This window comes from Ammospiza caudacuta, chromosome 29, assembly GCF_027887145.1.
Source record: "Ammospiza caudacuta isolate bAmmCau1 chromosome 29, bAmmCau1.pri, whole genome shotgun sequence".
Lineage (NCBI taxonomy): Eukaryota > Metazoa > Chordata > Aves > Passeriformes > Passerellidae > Ammospiza > Ammospiza caudacuta.
Genome location: NC_080621.1, coordinates 3,967,794 through 3,989,393, shown reverse-complemented (window position 1 = coordinate 3,989,393; position 21,600 = coordinate 3,967,794). Strand labels below are relative to the sequence as shown.

Here is a 21,600-nt window from a genome sequence, read left to right as displayed (position 1 = left end):
GAAAGGACAATGGCATTTGCAGGCAAAAGCAAAGGAAGAATGGGGCAGCCCAAACATCTTATGCAGATGCAGGCCTTCAGCTGTGACTGGAGAGCATTGGAGCTCCTGCCACTTGGACTTGGATCCCTAAATGCAATAATCTCTTTGGCTGGAGGAAAGCCTTGATCAAGTGAGAAAGCAGAAAGATCAGAGAGGGTGCTCGGGAAGGTCTCCTGTGGTGCAGAGCTGTCAGCACCTGTGAGGTGAGAGCGGGCCCGGCCTTGCCCGGGCTGGAGCCCCAGCTGAGCCGCGGCCGAGACAGGGTGGAAAGAGGCCCTTGGAGCTGCAAGAGGCAGCAGCCGGGCCCTGGGTGCCTCTTCCTGGGAGCAGGCGAATCCTCTGCCCTCAGAGCCCAGGTGGCAGCTGGCTGCTGCCAAGGGGAAGCGCAGCCGTGCTGGGCACAGCCCAGCCTGGAGGCATTGGCCATCTGCAGTGTGCCCAGGAGCAGAGAAAGGCCAAGGGCAGCCAAGGGCCGCTGGGCTGGCGGAGGATTCCTCCTCTTCTGCTGGCTGCCCTGCAACTCCTGGCAAAGGCCAGCAGTGTGTGCAGCACTCTGGGCACCAGGGCAGGGAGCCGGGCTGCTCGGCAGGCTGGAGCACAGGGCAGCCTCCTTCAGGCCCGGCACTTGTGCCAGGGGAAGCGAGACCAGCGTGAGGCAGGGACAGCTTGGCAGGGCCCATCTGCAGGAGCCAGCGCCTCACGCAGCTCTGGGAGGAAGCGCCTGCAACCCTGCAGTTCTGCACTGAGCCAGAGCAAAGGTGTGACATGCAGAGTGTTTGGCAGAAATATGCAGGCCCACCAGGCCAGCCTGCTTTGTGCTCTCTGGCGCACAGCAAGGGCTGTGCAATGCAGCTCTGAGCTCCTGGGAGAGAGGCACATCAGGGATTTGCCTGAGGCTTGTGCTTGAGGAGTGAACTGATTTGGCAGGGGGCATAAGGGTTTCAGTAGGCAATTTGTGTTTTCTTCATTAATTTCTGAAAGAAAGTCATAATGTGCTGCACACAGGTAGGGTTATTAGAAAAGAAAGGCCTTATAAAATCAGGCCTTCCTATTGCTATGTTTGCTCAGTTATCCCATCATAAAAAAACCCCAAACAATATTAAAAGTAGTAGCAATTTTAATTTATTATTTAAAATAAAAAAAATTAAAAATTGGTTATATTATATTTGATTAAAATAAGGGAGAATTTGGTTCCAATAATAGCACATAAGCAAAAGATAACCACGGAGTGTGGAGTGCAGGGCTCTGGGACCCTTGCCAAATCACGTACGAGCTTGCCAAGTGAAGATTCTTCCTTATATGCCATCTGTCAATGCCATCTCCTCCCATTTTCGATTCAGCACACTTCTACCTCCGTCCTCATTATCATCTTTACCACGCATGTGCCACCACTCGGTTTGGTGGTCGCACAAGTCTTTGGGGGTCATCTGAGGAAGATTTTGTAGTCTTCCTCTTTGTCCTTTAATTCAGCTTTGCGTTACACATGCCCACCAAGCCAATACAATGTAAGCCAAAACTAACAAAATTACTGCATTTAGGCATCAAGGCAATAAATCCCTTATAATTAGCATTTTCCTGGGACACAACCAGAGTGTCCCTTCTTTGTTAGTTTTTAGCAACCATTATCTCTTGCTTTCCTCCTGTTCCTGAACATCTGCGGGGAGGGGGGGGAAGGTAGAGCCCCGCCTCTCCCTTTTTCTTTGGCATTACAACTTTTTACTGTTTTAATATTTCTAAATATTAATTACTGTATCAATATTGATTCTTGTTTCAATTTTTATCAGCATGAATCATACCTATTTACCACACTATGGTAAATTCCCAACTGTCCTGTTGCATCTTCTACATGCAGCCAGCTAACTTCCCATGGGAATAGTCCTGAGTGCAGTTAGCACAACAAGCTATTGTGCTGAGAAAACTGTTTGCATCTGTAATAAACAAGAAACCTGTCCATGAGCGTGCACGAAAAAAAATGTAATCACCTGAGTAAGAGTGAGTCTTAGAAAGTGTGAGTCTTAGCATGTACACACTAATACACCTTCTAAGCAATAAATTGTGTGGCAAGGAAACTACCAGCCAGTTGGAGTTGAACACGAGGTCTGTGAAAACAGTATAAAAATGAGTTATTTGACTAAAGAATTGGCTTTCCCTGCATGAAGAAACTGAGTCCTGGCTGCTTTATTGACACAGCAATGTGGCTTCACTCAGCAAGAGCACTTGCAGGGTGTATTGATGAAACACTTGTGTTTGATTCCCAGAATAGGATGGAGAGGCATTAAGTCCAACAAACAGGGCATAGTCTTTTCAATTCCTTTAGCTTTAACAGGAGTGCTGAACCACGTATTCCCCCACTGCAGTGCTTACTGTGTGCAAGTGGCTATCTTGGCCTTGAGAATAAGGAGAGTGGTCCTGCTAAGAAGGTAGCTGGAATGCATTCAGGGGGAAGAAAGTGTTTTTAGGAGGCTCTTGACCACCAAAGGAGAATTTGAGGAATGGGAATATTTCCCAAAGGACTGTGTCAGGAACTGGAGTTGTGTCCCAGGCCCTGCCATATTTGATCCATGTTTGAGCAGGTTGACAAGACAATGAAGAAAAGTGTCTTGTTTAAGAGCTGGGACCTTGAGCCTTGAAAGAGAAACAATGGATTGGTCAATGGGTGGGCAGTCAAGCTTTGAAAGGAGAGCAATGCACAATAGAGCCCTTGGTGGCAGGGAGTCATGGAGTCATCCTGAGCCATCATCTCACACGCCAGGCATGTGTGAGCTGATGCTGTAACTGGGGAAATTCCGCTCCTGAGCAGGAGATACAAGACCTAGTTCTGGGCTGGAGATTTGAGAAGGACGAGATGCATAGCGTTTTGATCAAGGGGATGTCCTGCAAGTGCACTGCCTACCTGCCCCTGCTGCTGAGCACCAAGCTCCAACTCCTTCTCCAGTTGATTTTTGGGAATCCAGAGGTCAGTATGTATTATATGCTATTGCAAGTAATGGAATGAATTTGCTTTGCAAGCCCAGTTTTGTCCTGGGTTATTTTGTGCATGGGTCACCTGAACCTGTGACAATGACCAGCAGGGATCTACAGGGCACTCCTACTCTGATGTCAATAAATTCTGAGAAGTGATTGAAATATGTCGATAAATTGGAGGTAATGTTTAGCCTGTGAGTTTCAGCAAAGTATTGAATATGTCTTAGTTCCATGGATACAAACTACTAGGTGAGATTGCTGGGTGTGCTTGACTTAGGGAAGTTACTCCCTGTGCACCCAGCAATGAAATCAAGTAATGCCTCCTTTCTAACCCTGAGCTGGCAGCAGGGATCAGGCCCTGCTTGGTCACTTTCATTTTGACAACTTCTGTTAGCAGGGAAGAAAGGTCCAAATGAAACCTTCTCCAGCTGTTTTCCTCTGGTTGATCTTTTTAGGCACCAAAGCTGTGTGCCACGGGGGGCCTGGGTGTGTGCAGAGCAATGCAGCCCCCACAAAGCCCTTGGTTTCCCCACAAGTTGCCAGGTTGACTGCTTCCAAAGGGCAAGAAAGGCAGAGATGTACATCCACAGGAGTCCTGGCCATGTCCAATAAAGGTGCAAATATGTGGGGAGATTTGTTAGCAATGATTTCAGCTGTTATGCCAACCCAGTGCCTTCTTTCTTGCTTCTGTGCATTATAGGTGAGTAATGTAATAGTTGGCTCTCACAATTAAGAGATAGATATTATGTGGATAAATATTCTGTTCAAATGTAAAGTGCTGCTATTGTAATATGTCCTCTCATAGTCCTCTTTCTTTTCCCCCTTGTAATAGCCTTGGTAGTCAGGGCAGTTGGGGAGGGCTGGTTTGTGACCAGCAGGCGGGATGTAACAACACCTGACCTCCAATCAAGATGCAAGAAAGTAATCTCCACCACTGAACGGCAGAGAAAGAGTTGACTGAAAAAACATTGGGAGGGGTTAAGGGTATGAAAAGCAGAGCATCCCTTTTGTAGATGAGCATGTGGCTGCTAATCATGGAGACTTTCCAGTGCTCCAATCTTTCCTTATACAGCCTTTTCTTAAGGTTTAATAAACCTTTAAAAAGTTAAAAGGAGGGTAATTTCTCAGATGGGCAATGCTTTGGGCCATTTTCTTGGGCTCGTTTCCTTTGCTTGGGTGCCATCTGAGTGCTCAGTTGGGGTACAGGCTGTAGGTGCTTTGTGCACTCCTGGAGTTCCTGTTGGATCCCTTGAAAGACAGGGTTTGGCCCGCAAGGGGAATTTGTGCTGCTTTGTGACAGAGGAGAACTTCCCAGGCTATTTTGTGTTTCCTGTAGGGAAGGTTGGTTATTGCTTGGCATAAATTTACAGACCAACATGGAGCGTTTGCTTTGTGATGTCAGGGCATGTTTGCCACCTTGTCGTAGCAACATCAGAAGGTTACCCTGGTGCATGGAAGGCCTGAGTGTCAGAGCAGTCCTAGCACTTGCTCAGTTCAGGAGAATCCTCCTGATTGAGGAAATTGTCAGTGGGCTGTTGCACACCGACAGGAGCCTTGCTTTTTCCAGTGTGTGAGCACAGCCTGCAAACTTGCAGGACAGTGTTAAAATGATTGAGGGAATTGCTCCTTTGCTTTTCACTGCCTATGGAATTACCTATGGTGCCTATTTTGTAGCATATTTCACACGTAAGTAGATGTTTCCCCTCTGCTTAGGTTAGGGTGTATCCTAACCTGGCTTTTGTATGTCTTCCTTCTCTTTCTTAGTGACTGAGTTTCTGGTTTTGAAACAGAAAGAGCATTAGGATACCACTGTTTTGGTAAAGCTCCTGTCAAGGCGTTCATCTTAAAAATGGGTGTCTGCAGCCACAGGGGCAGCATTTGCAGGGGAACCTGCAGGGCTTCCGATGGCTCCATGGGAGAGTCTGTGGCAGCAGAGTCTGTCATTTCCTCAGTTTGCTGGGACAAGCAAGACATCTTTGAAAATGCAGACTGGCAGACCTTCAGGAAAGGCTGAATAGTTGGACTAGGACTACTGTTGTAATGTAGCTTAGGATTTTGCGCTCTGCTAGTGTAAGGAAGGCTACTGCGATTAAGTTTGGGAGGGCATAGGAGTGGGCTATGATGAGGTTAATAATGAGGGTGGTTTGGGTTAAGCTAGGAAGAGGATCGGAACCTCTGAGTTAAAGGACTGAAGTCTTTTGCATTTTCCAAGCTCTGCCACGCTAGCTGGTCCTTTTCTTGGACGTGGTGGGGTGTAATAGCCTTTTGTAATTTAGTTGTTTTCATTACTTAAGGCGAAGGCTTGCTTGTGGTATTGGCCTCACTTTTCCTATCCTTTCGTACTGGGAAGAGTTCATCATAGATAGAAACCGACCTGGATTGCGCCAGAACTCAGATCACGTAGGACTGTTAATCGTTGAACAAACAAACCCTTAGTAGCAGCTGCACCACTACGATGTCCTGATCCAACATCGAGGTCGTAAACCTCCTCGTCGATACAGACTCTCGGAGGACATTGTGCTGTTATCCCCGGGGTAGCTTGGTCCATCGATCAATTGTATTGGGTCTGGATGCTATTAGCATGTTGAGGGGTTGCTCTTAGTCTAGAGGTGTGATCTAATTTTTGGAGGTTTTGTTTTGCTCCAAGGTCGCCTCAACCGAAAAACGCAGACCAGAAGCTTATGTGTCAGTGAAGCCAGTAGGTGAGTATGTGTTTTAAGGTGGTTGCTGGTTTTGAAATTCCACAGGGTCTTCTTGTCTTACAGGTTTATCCCTGCTTTTGTACAGGGAGATCAATTTCACTGATTACTGGTAAGAGACAGTTAAGACCTCGTTTAGCCATTCATACTAGTCTCAATTTGTGGGACAATTGATTCCACTACCTTTGCACGGTAAGGATACCACGGCCGTTGAACGTGAGTCACCGGACACGCATCACCTTCAAAACTTGTTTTGCATTTGCTGAAGGCTATGCTTTTGGTAAACAGTCGGGCCTTGATGGGTTTGCCTAGTTCCTTTTACAGGTTTTAATCTTTCTTAATGGACGCTCCTCTGTCAGGTTAACAAGATACTTAATACTGTGCTTGTTTGATTTGACGTATATTGGTGGTTTGTTCATAATGTACAGATGTAAGCTTGTGTCATAGAGGGAGGACCCTGGTTACTCATTCTAGCATTATTTCTCCTATTTGAATATAGGTTAGCCTGTTAATGGGGAGGGAGTCATAAGGTTCTTATATTTTTGTAATGTAGAGCTTTAACGCACTCTTTGTTGATGGCTGCTTGAGGGCCCACAATGCAGTTGGAAAACCCAGTATTTATCTGCTCAGAGAGATTGTATTCTTTTTTAAAGGAGCTGTACCTCCTTTAAATGGCCCTTAATTCGCTTCATTAGGGTTTGTAGGTTTTCCTTGGAGAAGAATTAAGAGTGAACTTAGATTCGTTTCACAGGCAACTAGCTATCACCCAACTCAATTGGCTTTTCACCTCTACTGACAAGTCATCCCACTCTTTTGCCACAGAGACGGGTTCGCTCAATAATAGCTGCTCGTAAGTAGCTCACTTGGGTTTCGGGGTAGCAAACTTAAATTCATTTTGTATTATTTTTCTTGCTAGACCATGATGCAAAAGGTACAAGGGTTGATCTTTGCTGTTTATAGCTTAGTTTTCATTATTATTTCATCTTTCCCTTACGGTACGTGGTCTCTATCGCGCCAATGGTGTCTTTTCTATCACCTATACTGGGAATAGTGAATGCTTTAGTTGGGTGCGGGGGAGTAGCTTTGTTATTCCAGATCATGTCGATTGGGCTAGAGTTTGGCATCAAGACAATCTGGTGTTAGCAGACATTTTTCAGGTGTAAGTTCAATGCTTTTGCTGAAGCTACGTCTTGGTAGCCTAAGTGCACCTTCTGGTACACTGACCTTGTTACAACTTACATCATCTTTGGCTAAGTAGCTTATTAGTTCATTGGGGGGGCGCCTGCGAGGAGGGTGACGGGCAGTATGTAGGTGCCCCAGGGCCAGCTTAAAGAGGGCTCCATTGTCCCACTCTACTGCTAAATCCACCTTCCAGGGGTTATTTCATACCCCTTTGCCGCTATGTTCTAACATAGAAAATGTAACACATTGCTACCTTTCCATAGGCTATACCTTGACCTGTCTTGTTAGCGTGGTGGGGCTATTGAACTCACTGTTGAGCTTTCAGGGGAGGTGGGCTGGTGACAGCAGTATGTAGGCTGTTTTGGCAAGGAATGGTCAGACATATCGTGGATCATTGATTACAGAACAGGCTCCTCTAGGTGGCTTTGGGGCACCGCCAAGTCCTTAGAGTTTTACGCGTTGGTGCTTAAAGCATCAGGAGGATGCTTTAGTAGGTGTAAGCATCAAGATTTAGGGCCAGGCATAGTGGGGTATCTAATCCCAGTTTGGGCCCTGGCTTTCGTGGAGTTCAATTAATCGTTGTTCTAAGATCTTCTTTGATGGGGAGGCCTTTTTGGCATCTTGGGCTTGTGACAACTCAGTTGCTTTTTAACCTTTGCTACTTGGATAGCATGTGACCACTCTTTATGCCGTTATAAAGTTAATTTGGGTCTCCTGTATGACTGCGGTGGCTGGCCCAGGATTTACCAACCCTGGATATGCTATGGCTAAGTCAAGTTTACACTCATTGCATAATATTAACTACTGCTGATTACCCGTGGGGGTGAGGCAATTGCAAGGTATCTTGGGCTACGGTTGTGGTGAGCCTGATGCCCGCTCCTATCTCCCTGATTGAGGTGTTCAGGGCATCTACACTGGAGCGCGGATACTTGCATGTATATACCTAGCAAAAACTAACAGTAAGGTTAGGACTAAGTCTTTTGTCCTTGGGTGCGTGTGGCAGCCATCTTGACATCTTCAGTGTCATGCTTTCTATAAGCTACAAGGACGTGAAATTTGGTGGGTAGCTGGTTGATGGTTTGTCATCATGACTTGTGGTTTGTTTCGGTTTTTGGAGAGGGGCTAGCTTTGGGATTAATATTATGTTTGTTTGGGGGTGGTTAGGGGAGTGTTGATGGTGGCTGGTTATTATTTTTGACAGTAGGGAATATAGAGGAAAGTTAATTGAAAGTGTATTGATGGTAAGTAGTTTGGACAATGTAGGGATATGTGGCTTAGTTATTTGAAAAAAAAAAAGTCTAGATAAAAAAACAGATGCATAAAACGGAATTTAAATGTTAATTCCTAGTGAATGATAAAATAATTACTATGTCTGGCAACCATTACACTATCTGCTGTCTAGAGGTAGGTAGCGCGCCCTCCATGAATGGGGTCAAAGTGCATCAGTGCCAAGTTTGCGACAACCTTATCCGTTAGATCATGACATTCTGGGTGTTAGGGGATTCATATGCTTGGCGGTCATGTCATGGACATGTCAAGAGGAAGATAACACCTGCTCTGCACTTGAGGGGCTTATTGAAGAGACGCTAAAAGAAAACAAGTGCAAGAGGTCGGGATGCCGAGGTAATGAAGTTAGGGAGGAGTATTCAACCAACCACTTGTATCTGTGAAGGGCAAGGAGGAAGGAATGAAGCAAGTTATGATCCTGAAGTTACAACCAATAGCGCAAAAGAGCAAGTATAGGAGAGGTATGTGCTTGACGGCAATAAACTAAAGCACATATGATGTTGATAGCTCAGTTCTCGTGAGAAATGCGATCAAAAGATAACCATGTCTGGCTTGGGAGTGCTTGAAGGCTTTTGGCTGAGAATATTACCTAGGAGGTGGGCGAATCCTGTAGACTAGGGGAATTCAAAGGTGTACTGGGACATTCCTCGTTCTCTAGGTTGGGTGTTGCGTACATTAGGTAAGATCCTGGGTCTTTGGGTGACACTTGCGGCTTGGACTTGGGTAGAAATACTTGGGTTGTATGGTACCTGAAGCAATAATGTGCCTGGTAGGTAGGCTGGACGAATACCATCCGTTTGGGTTTTTGGTGGAAGAGCTTGACGTGTAATGTGGATTATCCTACATTTCATGAACTGTCTGATGGGGCAGAGAGTGCGATGCATTATTATACATACCCTGAAAGCAAGAAGAAAACGTGCTGGGTAGGGGGGGAAGGGGGGGGGGGGTAAGGGGATGGGGGAGGGAATGAAGGACGTATTTAGGTGTTCTTATAGTTAAATTTTGTAACGACTGCTTTTCAGGCCGTAAATCTCAGAGAGAGGCCAAGTGGGAATTTATGATAGAATCTGTTCTGTTTTTCGGGCTGAGTTTTGTTCTAGGGGGGTTGGCGGTTGCATTAACCTGTCTCCTTACTATGGGGTGTTGGGGCTGGTCGTAGCAGCGGTTGCAAGGTGCAGATGACTAGTGAGTTTGGGGGTCCCTTTTGTTTCTTTGGTACTTGTTATGGTTTATTTAGGGGGAATGTTGGTAGTGTTTGTGTATTCAGTGTCGCTGGCAGCGGATCCTTATCCGGAGGCTTGGGGTTGCTGGGGTGTTGTTGGTTATGGTTTTGGGATGGGGTTGGTTGTCATGGTGGAGCTTGTTATAGGGGGTGTGTTGGGGTTGTTGATGGACAAGGGGATGGTGAATAGTGGGGATTTGTTGTCGGTCCGGTTGGATTTCAGTGGGGTAGCTGTGTTGTATTCAGAGGGGGTGGGATTGCTTTTGATTGGGGGGTGAAGGTTGTTGTTGACTTTGTTTAGGATGTTGGAGCTTGTGCAGGGGTTGTCTCGGGGGGCGATTCGAGCTCTTTAGCAGTAGGGTCAGGAAGTAGTTTAGTTAAAAATGCCAGGTTTGGGAATTGGAGCAGAGGGTTTGAGTCCTTTCTTCCTGAGGTGTGTGGTGGGGTAACTCTAAAGAAGGGGTTTAGTCTTCAATCTTTGGCTTACAAGACCAATGTTTTTATAAACTATTAGAGTTAATTAAAGTAGCTTGTTTTCTAGGGCGGCCGCAAGGGGGAACAGAACTAGAATGATTGTGAAGTATGTGAATGAGGCTAGTTGGCCGTTGATGATGAAGGGGTGTTCTACTGGCTGGCTGCCTACTCAGGTTAGGATGAGGACATTGGCGACTAGGGTTCAGAATAGGGTTTGTGATAGGGGACGGAAGGGTATTGATCATAGTTTTGATGTATGTAGTAGTGGGGTGAGGAACAGGATGAGGATTGAGGCAGCTAGAGCTACTACGCCTCCTAGTTTGTTTGGGATGGATCGGAGGATGGCGTAAGCAAATAGGAAAGATCACTCGGGTTTGATGTGAGGAGGGGTGACTAGTGGGTTGGCTGGGGTGAAGTTTTCTGGGTCACCTAGGAGGCTGAGGGAGAATAGGGCTTGTGAGACAAGTAGGGAGAGCATTAGGACGAATCCTAGGATGTCTTTGATGGTGTAGTATGGGTGGAAGGGGATCTTGTCACAGTCTGAGGGAATGCCTAGCAGGTTGTTTGAGCCTGTTTTGTGGAGGAAGGTGAGATGGACAAGAGTAAGGCCTACGATGACGAAGGCAAGGAGGAAGTGGAGAGAAAGAATCGGATCAGTGCAGGGTTGTCAACAGAGAACCCGCCTCAGGCTCACTTGACTAGTGTTTGCCCAATGTAAGGGATGGCAGAGAATAGGTTTGTGATTACTGCAGCTCCTAAGAATGATATTTGGCCTCACGGTAGGACATATCCTACAAAAGCAGTTGCTATGAGGGTTAGGAGGAGGATGACTCCAATGTTTCAGGTTTCTTTGTTTAGGTATGTGTCGACGGAAGGAGACCAGGACATCAATTAGATCATCACAGGCCCGATTTTATTGATTAGTACAGCAGGGTAAATACAGTTCATAATGAGCTTCATACATATTGCAAAAGTTGAGCTCAGGATTGGTTAGTTACATATCAGCAACTACGCCTACTTCTGCATTCTTATGGTTATACTTTTGATACTTTCTACATATTCTCAGGAAGAATTTCTCTTCCCTATCCTCATGTTGCAGCAAGGGCAGTCTTTCCTTGCCTGTCATTGGTCACCGACTGCTGACTTCTCCTTTCAGCTTACTGACTGCTGACTTCCCTCTCTCAGCTTAACCAGCGGCATTATGTCAGCATGGCCTTTCTCAGCTAACCAACTATTAATAATATCCTCCACAGGTATAAGCCGTAGTAGAGTCCTCGGCCGATGCGTAGGTAGATGCAGATGAAGAAGAAGGAGGCTCCGTTTGTGTGGAGGTTGCGGATGAGTCAGCCGAATTGTACGTCTTGGCATATGTGAGCGACAGAGGAGAAGGCTAGATTGGTTATTAATAATATCCTCCACATTTCCCCCGTTTTCTTCTTGAGCAAGAAGACTAGTGTGCCAGGTTTTTGCTATTGTACGGCTGACCATGTTTTGAATACAGTTAAAGATACAAGGCAAAATAAGCAAAAACAGTAAAATTACACTCCGAAGTCCTATGGCATAGATCACAATGTTCCTCAGCCATGACCCAAGTCCTAAGCTTTTAAGCCATTCACCAATTCCTAATCCTTCTTCTTCCTTGAGACTGTGAAGTCCCTGTTGCAGTTCTTTTATCTTAGTGGGAATGGACACCGAATGATCAGACAAATTCATGCAACACATTCCCTCAAACTCTTCACATCCATGCCCTTGTGCTAAGAGCAAAAAATCTACAGCAGCTTTATTCTGCAAAACAGCATGGTTAACACTCTGCACATCTGCGGTTAGCATGTCTAGAATTTGTGATGTCTTGTTTAGCTCATCCTTTGCCCAGCACCCTAATTGCTTTGCTAAATTCATAGCTTTATTGGCAGATCCTCCTGGCAAGATAGTTGAAACTACCACTTGTTTGAATGTACCCCAAAACTGTGGATCTCCTATCTGGCTGCAGTCTAAGTCATGTATGCTACGTCTCTTCCTGTTTGAATTTAGACTCAGCTGCATTAGCAAGGATACGTTAGGGTGAAACAATGACAATTTCCCCAAATGACAGGATCCACCCTGTGGTTTGGCTGGTATACCATTCCACGCCCTGTCTCCACAAATCAAAAATATTCCTATGGGTAATTTCATTGGTGCGGTGATATTTGTGCCGTTACATTGACTGTAATGCTGCGGAGAGAATTTACTCACATTCAGGGATCAATCTAGGGTGGCCCATGTTTCTTTAGGTTGGTTTAAATTCTGAGCATCCGAAAATTTGAAGCTAAACCATCCGCCAGCTGTCGTGTTAGACATACTGGCGTTTGTACTTCCAAAAAGATCCAATTCCTCAGGAGGAGAATGCAAAGAAGTGTTAAGTGATTGGATTAGTAAGCATTGGCGATAACCATCACTCTGACTTGCAGTATACCCTTGTTGTACTGGCAGTGTGATGTTTGACATGTTAGACATACATAAGGTTTGATTGTTTATCAAACTGCAAAATTCTCCAGGAGACCACAGCGGAAGTCCCACCAGGCATGTTCGAAATGGGTTAGTGACTCCTCCAAGACTAAGACAAAGCGATGATTGGTTAGTTTGATTAGCAAGTGTCACCCATAAATTTTCTCTTGGTTGACTAAAGTGTGTTATTCCTACTGCTTCACTTGCTACAGCATTGAGCAGTATAACAAGAACAAACCTCATTTTTCTTTCTGCTTGCTTTGTTTTTCCTTTCTTCGTTGTCTTTTCCCTGGTTTGCTAGATTGTCTATTGTAAGGCTGAGTCAGTTTTTGAATATACTAACTCTAAATCAGCATCCTTGCTTACAGGTATAGCATGAGGTAAGTTTGAAGGCTCACTGATATCCTTACTCAGATGAAATCGTTCCCTTTTTTGCCTTCCTTTTCTTATCTATCTTCAATCTTGCTGCTCCTAATTTTACTGGTCCTGCCACTTGCAAACTCAATTTTTGCAACTTTTCAATGCAGCAATCTAGTGCTCTATCAGGATTCCTCTTGAAGGGTCCTACAATTGAATGCTGTGTTAAAGGTACTAATTTCCTACACCTTATAGAAACTATGCGTGATTTACTTTGAACCTTAATTCTATTCACAATACATTGTACCTCCCATCGATAATAAGCAAGAATTTTCTGTTCAGGAGACTCATAAAGATTTAAAGCTATATATGCATTTTGCCCTGTTTGTCTCCTTAATTCATCTTGCCAGCTTTTACCCCACGTGTACTCGTGCTCACAAGTGTGACACCACAAATCCCACAATAATGATTGTTCTATCCAAAAAGTTCTATCACAACCCCCACAACGTAGGGCTATCCAAGCAGCACAATGTGGATTGTGACAGTCAAGGCAATGTTCTTTCGCTGGATTTGTTAAACGAAAGGTTGATACTGAGTCAATAAAACCAATCAACTCCTGGGCTGTCCGGTAGTGATGTGTCAGTGCTCTGTCCACCGCTTTCGAGTACCCCTTCAATTGTAACAGTAGTGGTTGTAGGACTAGAAGCAGTTTCTTCCCCAGTCGCTCCTTGTCCTCCTCCGTAAGGCGATCCACCAGAGGCTGCATCAAAAACAGGTTTAGTCCACTTAGCAGGCACCCACAAAGGCCCTGTAGGTGAGGAAACACAAAGATACCCCCGACCCCAATATAATACTTTTGCAGGTTTTTCCCATAATCCTGTACTCGGGTTCTTATACTTGACCCAGACCTCTGTTTCCTTAGTAGTTTCCTGACTTGACCTCGGGTGATGTTTAATTGCAGGGGGGGTATCGTCTTCCCCAAAAATACATAAATGGTTAATCACATACAGAACCTTAGCCAAACATGCTTGTGGATCTCTCAAATCTTGATGTTTTTCAATATACTGCTTAAGGGTGCCGTTTGCTCTTTCCACTATTGCCTGTCCAGTAAGGGAGTATGGAATACCTGTCACATGCTTAACAGACCACTGATTCAAAAATTTCTAGCACTTACTAGGACTCTAGCACTTACATAAGCTGGACCATTATCCATTTTGATACTCTTTGGTACTCCCATAACAGCGACGCAACTTAACAGGTGTCTGGTAACGTGTATAGCTTTCTCTCCTGCCTGAGCCGTAGCCCATATGTAATGACTATATGTATCTATAGTGACGTGCACATGCTTGACTTTACCAAATCTAGCTATGTGTGTAACATCCATTTGCCATTTCTCATTTATTTCTAAACCTCGAGGATTAACCCCGATGCCTAGACCTATTCCACCATTATGATAACTACATGTTGGACATGCTCTAACAATGGCCTTGGCTTCTGACAAACTCAGCTCAAAGTGTTTTGCTAATCCTCTTGCATTTTGATGATACCTACTATGTGCTTCTCTGGCCAATGTATGCTTATCAATAGGACAAGAATTATCAATGGGTAGGGTAACCAATTTATCTGCACGTTCATTCCCTTCTCCTAAACCTTCAGACCATTTATGACTCCTAATATGAATCACAGAATACGCTGCTTTTCTCTCCCGTAAAGCTTTCCTTAACTGTATCAGTAACTCATACAATCATTTATTATTCACTTCCTTAATTGCCGCTTCCTCTATCCGTCTGACTACTCCTGTGACATACATAGAGTCTGTGACCACATTTAAAGGTTCCTGTAAGTTGGACACTGCCCATACTACTGCTAACAATTCCAGAGTTTGTAAGCTATCTGCAAGGTCTGCTGTGAGGAGTTGATGCTTCCATTGTCCTTTTTCTTGCCAGGTGACAGCAGCACGCCTTGATTTCTTTCCTGCATCTGTAAAAGCTGTAATAGCTCCTTCTATGGGGTATTTTTCTCTCAAAGGTCGAGTGATCCAGTTCTATTCTGTCATCCATTGCAAAACTCTAGGCACTAATTTGCTAGTCTCTACTTTAGCAAATGATGTCAATAATGCTTCCTGTAAATCCTTCGAATTAATCAAGTACCAGTCCAAGGTTTCTTCTTCCATAGGCAATCTAATGCTAGCAGGTTCTCTACCATCCACTTCAAGAATTCTGAGACACCCCTTTTTAATTAATGCAGCCAATTGTTCAATTTTTGAAGATATTGTTTTCTTATGCTGTAGTGGTGGTGACAACCATTCCAACACCCGTATCTCCCCCGTTTTCTTTTGTAGTTGAGAGAGAGCACCAGGCAAATGGCAAGGGCTATTCCAAATAGTAAGGTCAATGGGATGATCAAGTTGTCGACGAGACACATACCCTTGCTGTACACAATTACTAATTTGCTGCAAAGCAAGATGATGCTCCTTTGTCAGGTGTACAGGAGTAGTAGGGTCAACGCCCTTTAACAAAGGCCAAAGGGTTTCTAATAAATGATTTGGTATTCCCACAATGGGCTTCAGCCACTGTAAGTCTCCCAGCAACTTCTGTGCATCGTGTAGAGTCTTAATGTCCAATTGTAATTCAAATTTTTGAGGTATTACTATCTGATCCGTCAAAGTCCATCCCAAATATTTCCAGGGCCTTGTAGTTTGAATTTTCTCTGTAGCAATAACAAGTGAATATGCAGCAAGTGTATTTTTAATGCTGTTAATCTGTAAAGAGGAGAATGGCTGTTGCTGTGCAAACAAAATATCGTCCATGTAATGATATATTATAGTTGCTGGCCATTTGCGACGTAGTGGCTATAATGCAGCATCAACATAAAGCTGATATAAAGTGGGGAAGTTGCGCATGCCTTGCGGAAGAGACGTCCATTCAAATCTTTTATCCGGTTCTCCACAATTTATTGCTGGTAAAGTAAAAGCAAACCTCTTCTTTACATCAGGATGCAGCCCAATAGTGAAAAAACAATTCTTTAGGTCAATAATTAAAAGTGGCCAGTGTTCTGGAATCATAGCTGGATTTGGAAGACCAGGCTGTAAGGCCCCCATTGGTTCCATCTGGTCATTTACAGCCCTCAAATCATGTATCAAACGATATTTCCCTGATTTCTTTTTGATTACAAAAATAGGTGTATTCCAAGGGCTCGTGGATAGTCGTAGGTGTCCCTTTGTATATTGTTCCTTTACCAATTCATGGGCATGCATAAGACTCTCCCCTTTTAATGGCCATTGCTTAACCATCACCGGTGTATCCGTTTTCCAGGTGAGTGGAATGGGGAAAGTCCAAGCAATGGCAATTACCCCAAAGGGTGCTGATTAGTTAACACCACTCCCAATTGTGTTAAAATGTCCCTTCCAATTAAACAGGAAACTGTAGGAGGCAGTTGAACAATTGAAAACACAGCAGATACTTGTCGATTCTCAATGCACACAGACAAAAGCGGCGATCTGCTTGCCAATGTAAATCCTCCTACTCCTGTGAGCATGTTTGATGATGGAAATAGAGGCCAATGTTGTGGCCACGCTTCTGGAGAAATGATGCTGGTATCTGCTCCTGTATCCAAAAATCCATAAAGGGTTATGCTTTGATGCCCATAAGTAATTAAAACCTTTTGCTTTGATCTATTTTGTAAATCCACAGTCAAAAGTGTAACGCCAGTAGAGCCAAAACCTTTTTCATTCCGTGTTTGCCCAGTAAATGATTGTATTCCCGATGTCATTTGTGATAGTGGTACCAATTGTGTGATGCGTTGTCCTTTTGTAATTTTAATCGGAGGATAAAGGGTGTAAACCAGGTGAGATGGACGAGAGTAAGGCCTACGATGACGAAGGCAAGGAGGAAGTGGAGAGAAAGAATCGGGTCAGTGCAGGGTTGTCAACAGAGAACCCGCCTCAGGCTCACTTGACTAGTGTTTGCCCAATGTAAGGGATGGCAGAGAATAGGTTTGTGATTACTGCAGCTCCTAAGAATGATATTTGGCCTCACGGTAGGACATATCCTACAAAAGCAGTTGCTATGAGGGTTAGGAGGAGGATGACTCCAATGTTTCAGGTTTCTTTGTTTAGGTATGTGTCGACGGAAGGAGACCAGGACATCAATTAGATCATCACAGGCCCGATTTTATTGATTAGTACAGCAGGGTAAATACAGTTCATAATGAGCTTCATACATATTGCAAAAGTTGAGCTCAGGATTGGTTAGTTACATATCAGCAACTACGCCTACTTCTGCATTCTTATGGTTATACTTTTGATACTTTCTACATATTCTCAGGAAGAATCTCTCTTCCCTATCCTCATGTTGCGGCAAGGGCAGTCTGTCCGTGCCTGTCATTGGACACCGACTGCTGACTTCTCCTTTCAGCTTACTGACTGCTGACTTCCCTCTCTCAGCTTAACCAGCGGCATTATGTCAGCATGGCCTTTCTCAGCTAACCAACTATTAATAATATCCTCCACAGGTATAAGCCGTAGTAGAGTCCTCGGCCGATGCGTAGGTAGATGCAGATGAAGAAGAAGGAGGCTCCGTTTGTGTGGAGGTTGCGGATGAGTCAGCCGAATTGTACGTCTCGGCATATGTGAGCGACAGAGGAGAAGGCTAGATTGGTATCTGCTGTGTAGTACATAGCTAGCAGAAGACCTGTGACGATTTGAGTAATTAAGCAAACGCCTACTAGATACCCAAAGTTTCATCATGTTGAGATGTTTGATGGCACTGGGAGGTCGATTAGGGCGTTGTTGATGATTTTGAGGATTTGGTGGTTTTTACAAAGGTTGAGGGCCATTGGTTATTTCTGTATGTGGATATGAGGATGATGAGAATGGATAAGGCGAATGATCCTAAGTAAGCTTTGATTAGGCCTGAGTGGAGGGTGGTGGCAGTTTTGGTTGCTATTAGTTGCAGGCTGGCTAGCCCCTCTGGACCTAGTATTTTGTATCAGGAGAGGTCAGTTAGGTGGGATGCGATGTTTTCTCCTCCTTTGAGGAAGTTGGTTATACTTAGGCAGTGGGTTAGGGGGTTAAAGTATCCTAGGGATGTTGAGAAGTTTTAGAAGGGAGCTTGTTTTGTGAGGATGAGTGTTTGGTCTATTTTTGAAATTTCTAGAACTAAAGCAATGCCTAGGGCTGTTACAATTAGGGAGGTTATTTTAATAGAGGGTGGCATGGTTATTGGAGGGGTTTTTGTGGGGATGATGAATGAGGTGATGAGGAATCCTGCCAGGATGCTTCCCAGCACAAGGCGAGTGACAGGGGAAGTTACTGCGGGGTTGTTTTCACTTACTGGGGTCAAGGGCGGAATTCAAACAAAGCCGGTCTGTACTAGTACGGTTATGCGGATTGTGTGTACCGTGGTGAATGATGTGGCTAGAAGGGTTAGGAGTAGGGCTCAAGTGTTTGAGGAGGATGTGTTTAGGCTTTCAATTATTTGGTCTTTTGAGTAGAATCCTGCTAGGAACGATGTTCCTGTTAGGGCGAGGTTGCCGATGGTAAGGCATGCAGTGGTTGTGGAGAGTATTTTTTGGAGTCCTCCTATTTTTCACATGTCCTGTTCTCCATTTAAGCTGTGAATGATGGAGCCTGAGCATAGGAAGAGCATGGCTTTGAAGAATGTGTGAGTTGAGATGTGGAGGAAGGCTAGTTCGGGTAGGTTTAGTTCAATTGTGACTATTATTAGTCCTAGTTGGCTTGAAGTGGAGAAGGCAATGATTTTTTTAATGTTGTTTTGGGTGAGGGCGCACATGGCTCCAAATAGTGAGGATAAAGCTCCTAGGCAGAGGCACAGGGTTTGGGTGGTTTGGTTATTATTGAATAGAGGGTGGGTTCGGATAAGTAGGAAAATTCCAGCAACTACTATTGTGCTGGAGTGGAGTAGGGCGGATACGAGCGTTGGCCCTTCTATTGCAGCTGGGAGTCATGGCTGGAGGCCGAATTGAGCGGATTTTCTGGTTGCAGCTAGGATGAGACCTAGTAGAGGTAGTGTAGGAGATTGGGATGGGGTAGGAAGTTGTTGGATTTCTCAGGTGTTTGTGGTGGAGCCTAGTTGTGCTATGCAAAGGATAAGTCTGATGTCTCTGATTCAGTTGTAAATTACGACTTGGAGGGCGGCGGTGTCGGCCTCTGCTCGGCCGTGTCATCAGCTGATTAGTAGGAAGGTTATGATTCCAACTCCTTCTCAGGAAATCAACAGGACAAATAGGTTGTTGGCAATGATTAGGATGAGTATGGTGATTAGGAAGAATAGTAGGTAGTTGTTCCCAGAATTCAGGGAAGATTCTTTCCTTCTACAGTTTCTCCTGAAATAATCTGACTGTCTACCTTGACCCTTGACTGAGTGCTAAAATAGTGATCTTCCCATTGCAATGAAATGCAAACTCCAAAGCAGTGAGTGTCTGCTCAAGAACCATGGAGATGCTGCTGTGCTGTTTCACAACAGAAATGCCAGAGCTCAGAGGGATTTTGGGGAAGATTTTCTGGGCAACAGTTTCCAGCAAGTTTAGAAGAATTGGTGCATGCAACTGATTTTTTTTAAAAAGTACCTGAAGGAGAGGATTTTAGAAGCATTTTTATGGTTTTGGTAGAACAGTAGCATTGAGTGTTAAAGAAGAACCTGCATTTTCTTGGTTATGTTTTTAGTCATTTACTGGCAAAACAGGCCAAATTGTAGGCACAACCAAGAACATTGTCCTGATCTCTTGCTGGCTGTGTGAATGAAACGTGTCTCCTGGAGGGAAGTTGGCAAACAGGAAATCAGCTTGTTTGGGTTTACTTGTTCTGTGGGATTCAACAGCCCAGGCAGTTTTCTCACAGCATCTGACTCATTTCCCGTGCCCACTACAGGTCACCTCAGGCGTGTATTCAGCGGTGCTGATTCTGAGCTGAGTGAGAAAGGGACATTTCATGTTCCTGGTGTTTAAGAATTCTAGAGCTAGCTGTCACCTTGGCCAGTAGCAGTAGAGGACCGGCTAGGGAGACCGAAAGAAAATCCATTTTGATGCCTTCAACAAAGGTAACAAAGGCGTAAGTGGATAGTTCCTAGTTTCCCTCTCAGAGTCCTGAAGAACTACAAACTCAGTTTTGCAGAGAAAATGTCACTTGCTGACAGCAGCCAGAGGAGAACACTGAACTAAGAGCAACATGCCAGAGAGTAGAATTAGCCCAGTTCAATTTAGTCAGAGAGACTGAGAATTCTATTCCTGTCAATTTAGTGACATCTCCTTAGAAGATGCAGTTGTGGAACAAGAAGGCCATCTTGAAAAGGTGGATGCTGTATTTGAAGTCAAACAGGCAACTTTTTGCCTGGAGAGCTGCGTGGGCCAAAAGGAGCCAGGGGTGGTGGCCTTGAGTACCTGAAGATGAGACAGCGTGTGGCCAGGTGGCCAAGAAAGCCAAGGGCATGGTGGCCTGAGTCAGCAGCAGTGGGGCAGCAGGAGCAGGGCAGTGAGTGTGGCCCTGTGCTGGGCAGCGCCACGGCCACAGCTGAGGTCATTCTTGGAGTTCCTCTTGGATCCCATGAACAACAGGCTTCGGCCCACAAGGAGAATTTGTGCTGCTTTGTGATGCAGGAGAACTTCCCAGGCTCTTTTGCATTTGCTGTAGGGAAGATTGGTTATTGCTTGGTATAAATTCACAGACCAATACAGAGCGTTTGCTTTGTCTTGTTGGGGCATGGTTGCCACCTCGTCATAGTGACATCAGAAGGTTGCCTTGGTGCATGGAAGGCCTGAGTGTCAGAGCAGCCCTAGGCCTTGCCCAGTGCAGGAGGAACCTCGTGTATGAGTCATTTTTTGGTGGGCACTTGCACACTTTCAAACGCCTTGTTTTTTCTGGTGTTGCAGCACAGCCTGCAAACTTGCAGAGCAGTGCTATAATGATTCACCATCTTGCTCCTGCGCTTTTTGCTGTATATGGTGTTTCCTTTTCAATCTACTATTTGACTCTTTTTTCACATAAGTAGAGACAAGATAAGAAGAGCAAGAGCCGTTTTTCCCCTGACTCTCTCTGTTATTGCAGAAGAAGCCAAAGAGGAGCAAAATGAGGTGGATGACAACAACCCTCCAACGTTGTTCTCACCGCCCTATTCCAGACCTGTAAGTGCCAGTTGTGTGTGGTGCTGTCTTTAGTGCAAGGCAGAGCTGCAAGTTTTGGAGCAGCCAGTACTTTGCTGTTGCAGGCTGAGGATGCTGGGTGCTGGAGTCCTGCCAGGAGCTAGGGATTTCCTCTAGGCAGTGACCGCAGAACTTGGCCTTTGACCTGTCCTGTTGGGGCAGTGCAGAGCTGGGGGCTCCGGCTGTGCTTCTGGCTGCTTGGTTCAGGGAAGCTCCATCTCTGGACTTGTGTGGGGTCATGTCCAAGGGCACATGTGGTAGTGCTGGAGGTCAAAAGGCTTTCTTGGTTTCTTTTCCCTTTTTGGAAAGGTGTCTTTGGCTTGTGCAAGTGTTCTGCAGTTTTCTTGAGTTGTTCTTCACTTGTAGAGTCACTGCTGATTCAATTGACTTTTGGCTTTTGAGAAGCTGCAAACAGCAGACGGGGAAAGTTTCTGCTGATCCATTTTGCACTGAAGTCTGCAACTTTGGCAAGTGCCTTGGAGCCCAGAGTGGGGGTGAAGCTGCAAGTCTTTGACTGCTGTCTTATGTTGCTCAGAAAAGGAAGGCCATCTTGAAATGGTGCCTGCTGTATCTGAAGTGAAATAGGCAATTTTGTGGCTGGGGAGCTGCATAGGCCAAAACAAGCCAGGGTTGCTGCCGGTCTTGAGCAGCTGAAGATGAGGCAGCGTGTGGCCAGGTGGCCAAGAAGGCCAAGGGCATGGTGGCCTGTGTCAGCAGCAGTGGGGCAGCAGGAGC

At 45.1% G+C, this 21,600-nt stretch overlaps 2 pseudogenes; both read right to left on the bottom strand.

Annotated features, from left to right (window-relative positions):
- Window positions 1–10,231: 10,231 nt before the first annotated feature.
- LOC131569194 (cytochrome b-like) lies at window positions 10,232–11,288 on the bottom strand (annotated as a pseudogene).
- Window positions 11,289–14,471: 3,183 nt separating this feature from the next.
- Window positions 14,472–17,544, bottom strand: LOC131569193 (cytochrome b-like; annotated as a pseudogene).
- Between the last annotated feature and the right edge of the window lie 4,056 nt (window positions 17,545–21,600).